Source organism: Gossypium arboreum, chromosome 7, assembly GCF_025698485.1.
Source record: "Gossypium arboreum isolate Shixiya-1 chromosome 7, ASM2569848v2, whole genome shotgun sequence".
NCBI lineage: Eukaryota > Viridiplantae > Streptophyta > Magnoliopsida > Malvales > Malvaceae > Gossypium > Gossypium arboreum.
The window spans coordinates 97,941,956-97,950,526 of NC_069076.1; the positions used below are offsets into that span (position 1 = coordinate 97,941,956).

The following is an 8,571-nucleotide window of genomic DNA, read 5'->3' on the forward strand; positions in this document are numbered from 1 at the left end:
CAGAGGTCATGTCTCATCCATTAACTGAGTGTCATGCAGGGGTCATGTATTCCATTCTACCACCAAAACCCAATGGTTCGATGTTCTGCCTCCCGTGATTGAAATCTAAGACTAATACTGATAAGTGTATTCCCATTGATGATTCTAGGATATCATAATGGGAACTTTCTAATAAAGTGGTTGGACTATCAACATTTTCAATAGCTATAACCTCTCGAACAGGAAGAGATGTTGAAGTCGCAAGTCTTTCATCCGGCCTTGAAAATTCCACATATAACTCAAGAGACAGTGATCCACTGTCGAGGTACGTCTGCACCATTGCCTCCAAGTGCCGAGCACCTTTGATATCAAATAAGTCATATCTCACGGGATCGGCCGAAGCACAAAAACAATACTTAATAGACAAAACTCTCATTGTCATAGATCCGAAGATTTTTTGTCTAATTCTTTTACGAAGTTGTGCCAACTCTATGTTCTGGTTAAAAGCCAGTTGCGCTATGTTCTCCAATAAAAAAATTACGCCATTCTCGGTGTCACAGATCTTACCGTCGTAATAAATAATAACATTAATTCGTCCACTCATTTTCAACCAAATTATCTATCAAGAGACATTTGAAACAAAAACATTATACAAAAAATATAATGCTTCATATAAATATTAACACGAAAAATCAACTTATAGCTTCCTTACGAACTTCTATTCTTCTAAACTTCTTCAATCTCTATTGTTCTAACTTTTGCCACCAGAGGCTGAAATATGGGTCATTTAGAGCCTAAGGGATAACATCCCACTCCTTTCTGTAAAATGCCCTAGATAGTGGGGGTCGAAATTTGTAGAGGAAAAATGCTCCAAGTAGAACGCACTATCAACAGTAGTACTAAAAAGGGCATCTAGTTAGAAGCGTTTTCAGTACTTTTGCTGACAAGTCATCCTGCTTACAACGTTTTTCCTCTACAAACCTCAACCCCCACTATTCGGGGCATTTTTCATAAATCTTTTAGATATCCCGAGAATGTCAGGATATTTTTTTAGAATCACCTCTTCAAATTTATTTTTTTAGAAGCAGTAGTACTGAAAAGGGTGTCTAGTTGAAAGCATTTTCAATAGTTTTGCTGACTATGCATCCTGCTTGTAGCTTTTTTTTCTTCAAAATTATTTCTTCAAAACTCAACTCGTCAAATTATTTTTTCAAAACCCATCTTGTCAAAATTATTTTTTTATAACCCCTAAACCCTAAAAATTAAATAAAGCACTACAACCCATAATTAATAAACACCTAAAAATAAATAAAACCCTAAACCTAAACAATTACAAATTAAAAAACTCTGAACTCTAATTTAAAATTCCCACAACCCTAATTTTATAAACCCTAAGCCCTAATTAATAATTAAACCATTGAGAAAATACGGACAAAAGCATACTTATGTGGAAGCATTTTAGTAAAACGCGCTAACGTGGACGCTATTTATAGGTAAGAGGGGAAAAAAGCACAGAGCTAGACGTGCTTTTCTAGTTTTCCCCTGAAAATGACTTCAACTCAGCGCGCTTTACAAAAAACAGGCCATTCTAGTAAATATAGATGGCTCATTTCCATAATTTTTTTTGGAAATTGGCCTTTTCTGGTAAATTAGTCCATGGTTCACATTCCAATTTCCATATATCTAGTAAATTTGTCCGAGCAAATCTATTCTTTGAATTTTAATTTTTAAAATTTTATATTTTATATATTATATAATTTATATTGTATGAAAAAAATAAATATCAAACATATATTAGTTTGTCTATGTTTATAAATTTAATAAATATATATGTTTATAAATTTAATAAATATATAGACAATTGTATTAATTTATTGTAAGATTGAGGCATTCAAAACTTTGAGATTTTATGTTCAAGTATCATCTCGTGTAAATTATGTGTAATTTTTCAATGCAGATTTATTTTGGCTTTTTCGGATTACTGATGAATGTCTAATTGATATACATTTTTTACCATATTCGTTGAGTAGTTTTTTAGTAAACTAACTAAACATTTCTAGTGTTTTATGAGAATTGAATAGATATTTGGATGGAAGTTGAATAGAGATGTAATAGTTATTAAGTTATTTGGTTGATTGAATGGAATGATGAAGGATTAGTATTACTTTGTTTGGTTATGTAGAATAATATCGAATAATATGTAAGTAATATGTTTAAATGATAATTTTACCCTTATAAAAATATTTTAATGATATTATTAGTATCTTGTAAAAATTTTAAATAATATCATATTTGTTAATATAGAAAATAACATGATAAATTATTTTAAAATTTTTACATATGATTTTTTAAAATATATAAAATAATACTATATTGGATCTAGTGCCCTAAGTGTAGTATATTCGTTTTATATACTTGTATTTTTCGAAAAAAATTGGTTTAATAAAATATTCTTTTTTTTTCATTTTTTGTATAATGTCATTAACAGTTTTTGCACGCAAAGTAACACAGAAACAAATATTGGCTCATTGGTTATCTAATATTTAACTAATATTAAGCGGTATTATATGGCCAGACCTTAATATGAAAAGATAGATTGTATTAGTAAATAGATCTAAAAATGTCCTTAGTCTAATCAGGAATGAGCAAATCACTAATATGCTGCCTATCAAGTCCAAATAGGAAAATGCTTCTCTTGGGCATCAGCTCGGATGACTCCCTGAAGATAGAGACATAGATGTGACTAATTGAATTGATAGTATATTGGATATGACCTAAGCAGAATAAATTCTAGATGTATTTATAAATTTATTCACTTGTGACGTTCATAGCGTAGCATACATTAATCCTGAGTGTTCACAATAATATCCAACAATTTCAAGTGTTCACAATGCCAATATATCCTTTTTTTAACACATTCACCACTCACATTACAATAGGGCTCCCAATACATATATGGGTTCGCATATATTCAGGTATATGGCTCGCACACAACATGGAGCTCGCACTGTATATAGGCTCGCATAATACAAAGCCTCGCACACATATAAGCTCGCACAATTGTAAAGGTTCGCATAATATGCGATAGGGATATCACATGCAAGGGGTTCACATAAATCATACAAGTTTGCACACAATGTATGGGGTTCGCATGTCACTTAGGGATCGTACATATCAATATCTCGCATATCGGATAGGCTTGCACACAATATACATAGCACTCACACTTGATATCAAGGTTCGCAAGTCACAAATCAGGGCTCACATAAAAATATAACAAGGTTCGCATGCCTATCTTGGACTTTCTTGAACACGCGAACTGGTGTTTAAATGCGATATGCAAGCACACTCACTTGCAATTCGTTGTTGATTCCTGAAGCTACATCACCTTCTGCTTGCCCTTATCCTTGCTCATGGACGCACCTTTGCATTTAGAGGCTTTGCATATAACATGAAACACACAAATTACTAGCATTCACAACAAAATAACCTCCTAACAACCCAACAGCAGCTCAGCATTCTTAAAAACTGGCGAGCTCACCTCGCCTAACTTTAATCTTAAAATTACTTTGTTTTTAACTCAGTTAAACCCTTAATTCTTAATTCCTAATCTCATAACTAGTGTTTAATTGCAAATATGGACCATTAATTCCATTCAATTTCACAAATCAACTTTTTTTCGAAAAATCACGTTTGTCTTCCATCTTAAAGAAGAAAATCATTTGATCCATGAAAATTCTTTAAGGTTTTGTTAAATCAAGTTTGTAAACCTCTTAATTACCTCAAAATAAGTTAATAATTGTTTTAAAACCATCTTTTAGCTCATTACTAAAAGATCCACCATTTTTAATCAAAATCAAGCTTTAAAACCTTAGATCTTAGATTTTCTTGATTAGATCGGTAAAAGTTTGAATTGAAATCACATAATAAATATTTAAACCATAAGAAATCAAAATGTTTACCTTTAATTTGAAGATCTCCATGAAATTTGATCAATTTGAGCAAAAACGAGCAAAATGTTAATAGAAAATTAAAAGAGAAAGAATGGATTTCTTTTGAAATTGAAGAAGAAAAGGCATTTGGATACTAAAAAAAATCAAAAGGATGGGGAATTTTGAGGGGAAACTCTTGATTTAAAATGGGTGAAAATGAGGAGGGAAAGGAAGGTAGGTGGTCTTATATAACCAACCAAAATTTAAAATTTGACCTACTTACCCCACGTCCCCTCCTATTTTCTCTCTTGTTCTAATAGCTCCATTTTCAATTGGAACTCTTAATTTATACATTTGACTTCTAATTTAAAATTGGTTCAATTTAATCCCTATTAGCATTTATTTATTAACCTGATTGTTTTTATTATTATTGACTAATTAATTAATTTTATTTCTAATTACTACAATTTTAATATCGATATATCTTTCGAGCGCACGATTTAATTACTTGATTCTGCTAACCCAATTTTTGGGATGGGACATGCTACATTAACATAAGATATATGTGGCACACTAGTTGTCATTGTTTTGGTTGCTTCATTAGTTACATCATCACTTAAAAGTATAAATAGATTACATTTTTAACATAAAATCAGTTTGCTTTTTTATCTAAGGAGATTAATTTGCCCAATTTTTTATTAGATAAGCAAAATGCAATCTAACTCCAAATAGAGGAACCTTTATGATACTTTTACTTCATTGTTTCATTTAAGGTGACCTAGATAAAAAAAATTTGAAAAATTAAAATCTTCATTTAACAAAATATATAGATGAATTTTTTAATGGAAGAGTCAAATAGTATTTTTTTTCTATCGTACAAAAATTAATTTATCCATTTTTTATAAAAAAACACAATCCGTCTCTTAATGTAGGAACCTCTATAAACATTAGTCCAAATGAGAATTCAACCCTAAAAATTTTAGAGTTAAATGAACTCAAATTGCAGCTCGACCTGCCTCTATTCTAGTTTATTGTGGAACAAGGTACAATTGAGGCCCAACCTGAGCTAGAATGTCCAAATTCAATCCACCAATACATCTTTAGAAGCCAAATCGATTGTTTTTCCTTAATTGGAAATACACTAGTTTGATGAGCCATGTGAGTTGAGTTAGACCCAAGTGTTCAACAATTTCTAGGAGCTAAAAGATGACCAACAGTTGCAGTTTTTGTAAGGCAAGCTAAATTGAATATGACAATGAGTCCAGTTCCCACAGCTTTAAATTGAATATCACTTGCTTCAATGTTTAAGTCCACATTCAAAGTTGGAAATTGGTTGTTCAGTTTGCATGATATTTAATCAATTTGATAATCAAATTTGGAGGGGGGATGGCCATTTGGCCGAATTAATTATGCTGTCATCATGGTTGACAATTGACAGCTCTAGTCTTTGCCCTCACTTAATTGCCCTCTCCTTCAACCCCATGTGTGTGTGCTACACATGCCCAATGTTTAAGCCACCTTTTTCTCTGCTTCATTTTCTATCCTATCACGTTTTGTCTTTCTAACTTTATATACTACATTAACCTTTTAGTTCTGGTAAATTTGCACTGTGGCTACCAAAATGGAAAATCTATTTTAGTTGTTTTAAAAATAATGAAATTATAAATTAATAAATGATAAAATTATATTTTAATATTTTAAAATTTTATAATTCAATCCTAATTTTTTAAAAAGATTGAATTCACCCTTGCAAAAAATAAAAATAAATTTATATAGTGAATTATATTTTAACATATAGAAACCTTAAAATTTTGTTATGTGTTGTTAAATAAATGCAATTTGTTTTATTTAATGTAATTTTATTTTAAAATAATAATAAACCCAAATTGATTATATTTTATTTTCCTTTTATTTACTTTAAATATATTTCAATGAAAATTATATTAAAGATAATAAATTTTAAATTTTATAACTTTTTGATTATAAATATTCAAATCTTAAGTTATATTTAGTTTGATATTCACTGTACAACTTTGTCTATAGTTACGTCTTTTTACTTTAATGTGTAAATACATTTATTTAAAAATAAATGAATAAATTCTTGATTTCTTTTTTAATTTTTAACCACTGCATGCTGTAATTATTTTTTTCAAAAATAATAAATGTAAAAAAAAATCCATTCTTCCTTGTTGATACAAGGAGGAGGTTATGATGGTTCACCTCGAAGGGCAAAAAGTTATGGAAGAATTAAGATGACTGAAATTCGAGTGCTCGAAATATGGTTAGTATAAGAGAGAATTGGAATCTTGTTAGGAGAGAAAGTGTTTTGGGTTTTTCCTTGATTCCTCAAAGTCTTTTTGTATTACATAAAATCAATAAAATCTTAAATATGATGATATTTGATAGACACATATTAACTTTTAAATATTTATCATTACCATATCAACTAAAGCCTCATCTTATTTTTACATAAATATTTAACAAATATATTTGCTACATAAATTTTTACTCACATCATGGGAATGTCGTAGCTACTTTCATTTATAGTTTTATATATTCTTGTAAATATTCAAATTTTCTCATGTAAAAACTTCAACAAATAATACATTCATAAATTACATCAATATTATATATTAAAATATATTCATTTATAATATATAAATCTATAAACATAAATTTAGGGTTTTATTTTTTAAGATTTGGTAACAAAGCTTTTACATGTAATTAAATTAGTGTATTAGTGAGAATAACTATAAGCAATTAATTTAAGGGAATAGCTGTCCTTGTTAAGGTTGGGGTTGAAAGAAATTCAATGTTGTCAACATGGTGTTAGAAAAGGCTTCTGATTTTAATTTATAATGCTATGTACAATTAACTCCAATCTATTAATAAATTATCTATTTTTTAAAAAATAAAGTATTTATGATTGAAAGAAAATATTTGTAGTAATATATATAATAAATTAAAATGTGAAATAATGAAATTTTTAAAAATAAAATCAAGTAAATTAGACCATGGCACGATTTAGATGATCCACATAGCTCAATTTCTTCTTCTTTTGTCAAAGATTTTGGCTTTAATATATATAAGATTCTGAAATTTGATTACTTGCTGACGATTTATAAAATATTTAAGCAAAATTTCCTATGGTTTTTAAAATAAAGTTTTGCATTTTAGATAAGTAAAATTTTAAGAAAATAATATATAATTACTTTGAGATTATATATTTTGATGTATTTATATACATACATCAAAATTATTTTTTCTAATTTGATTTTATATACGTATAAATAATATATAATTATACCAATTTTTAAGTTATTTAATTTTATTTTTGGAAGTCTTTATTTTTTAGTGCTATAAATTATAATATTATTCTCGTTTCATTTTATTAAATCAAAATATTTCAGATATAAATAAAATAAAAATATTATCTTTGTGTTAATGTTAAATATAACACCTATTAAACTATATAATATAATTCCATGCATCGCATGAGTTTAAAACTAGTTGCTATTTAAAATTGTATTCTTTAATTTTGAATTTGTATAGTCTATAATATATATATATATATATATATATATATATATATATAAATAAAAGTATGATTTTGAAAAAAATTTAAATCGATGAGAATATTTTTTAGTTTTTATCATATTACTAAATTAATTTTAACAATAATTATAATTTAATTTAAAATTATTTATTTATTTTGAACAATCTCATATTTTTTTTTTGCACAATACTTAAAATTACTACCATTAGTCCTTGTACTTTACAAAAGTTGTGGATTTAGCCCCTATATTTTAATTTGATAAATTTTAGTTACGAAAGTCGCGAGTTTTGAAATGTACAGGGACTAAAAAGTACCAAATTAAAGTACAGAGACTAAATCCACCACTTTCGTAAAGTACAAGGACTAATAGCACAATGTAACCTAGGCATAATAACTTATTTGACCCTCCAACTTTATAAAAAATGTCATTTTAGCCCTACATTTAATTTTTTGTCTTTTTTAACCATTGAGCTTGTATTGTTTGTTAAATCACCCCAAAGCAAATGAAAAAAGTTAACAACTATTAACTTTACTAACGTGACATCCACGTGACAATCCAAGTTTATGACATGTTAGCACTTAATTGCTTTTTAAAAATTAAAAATATTATTTAATTAATCTTAATAAATTTAATTTTTTAAAAAATATTTTTTATTTTTTACTTTGAATTTTTAAAATTAATTAATTAATTTTAGCAAATTTAATAGACGTTAATTTATCCATTTATTTTGGAATGATTTGATAAATAATATAAACTTAAGAGTTAAAAAGATGAAAAATTAAATAAAAATAAAATAATTTTTTTATAAAATTAAAGGGAAAATTAATGATTATACCTTTAACCAGTTGAGTTGTTAAAACACTAGTAATAAATATGTAAAATTAATGAGTAAAAGAGAAACACTTAAAATTTCAAAAAAGAAATCATAAACGTATTCTTCCCATCTCATACTAAAATTAATATAGAATATAGTTTTGTATATTAGTATATAAGCTAGGCATGATAAATATAATTCAGATGTTGCGTGTGGATATTTAAAACAAGTAGCAGAGTAGCATGGGTCAATTACTCCTATTAAATGCATCCACCAACAACCACCGGAA

The 8,571-nt window shown here is 27.5% G+C and overlaps 1 long non-coding RNA gene across 1 annotated transcript; it reads right to left on the reverse strand.

Moving 5' to 3' along the window:
* Positions 1-2,861: 2,861 nt before the first annotated feature.
* LOC108485620 (uncharacterized) lies at positions 2,862-4,191 on the reverse strand. Its single transcript, XR_001871332.2, has 2 exons — positions 3,942-4,191; positions 2,862-3,417 (listed from the first exon to the last, which is right to left on the reverse strand). It is a non-coding gene; the product is annotated as an uncharacterized LOC108485620 (long non-coding RNA).
* Between the last annotated feature and the right edge of the window lie 4,380 nt (positions 4,192-8,571).